This window comes from Echinops telfairi, unplaced genomic scaffold (assembly GCF_000313985.2).
Source record: "Echinops telfairi isolate 266 unplaced genomic scaffold, ASM31398v2 ScPeMD7_3533;HRSCAF=4204_0, whole genome shotgun sequence".
NCBI classification, from domain to species: domain Eukaryota; kingdom Metazoa; phylum Chordata; class Mammalia; order Afrosoricida; family Tenrecidae; genus Echinops; species Echinops telfairi.
Window position 1 is genome coordinate 89,721,920 of NW_022107431.1, and position 869 is coordinate 89,722,788.

An 869-nucleotide genomic window follows, 5' to 3' on the forward strand; every position below is an offset into this window, starting at 1 on the left:
ATGATAAACGAGGGAAAATTGAAGTAGTCAAGGATTTCATCTTGCTTGGACCCACAATCATTGTTCTAGGAAACAGCCGTCCAGAGATCAAAGGACAGATTGCATTAGGTAAACCTGCTGCACAAGACCTCTTTAAAGTGCTGAAAAGCAAAGATGCCACTTTGAGGCCTAAGGTGCCCTTGACTCAAGTCATGGTATTCTCTATCACCACATATACATGTGAAAATGAAGAGTAATCGATGCTTTTGAAAAACGGTGCTGGTAAAGAATATTGAAAATACTGTGGACCACCAGAAGAACAAATGCTCCTTAGAAATAAGGATGGGACAGGGAGGGATATCGTGTCTCCTACTGGGGCCGGCCACATGGTCCTCTCTGTGCATTGGCTGCTCTGAGCAGGAGTATCATCCACAAGGCTTTGTGGGCCAGGATGTGCTCCACTCTCTCTTCCTCCCTCTTCATTTGCTCCTGTGTGCTCTGATCAGACACGTCCCTCTCCCTGTGCTGTAGCTTCAGTGCTGTCCTCTGCAGTAAATTCTTCTGGTGGATGGGGTGGCTGTCCACGTAGTTGGGATTTGGGCTGGGATCTCAGACCTCTCTACTGGTTCCCTGCTTCATGCCGGCATGTTACATTTATATCTTGGAGCACCAGGTTGAAGTCTGGTCCTTCTTTCCCTGTGGAGATATAAATAATACCCACCCCTTTGGTGGGTTAGTGCCCTGTGCCCCTGCTACCCATTTCTCTCTCTTTTGTTCCCTCCCCCACCTCCTTTTTAGCTGGCTACCATATGTAGCCCTGGATTTGGTCTGGCCCCTGCCATACTACCTAGACCTCACCTCAGGAATGTTTGTATACAGTAGCTTTTTCT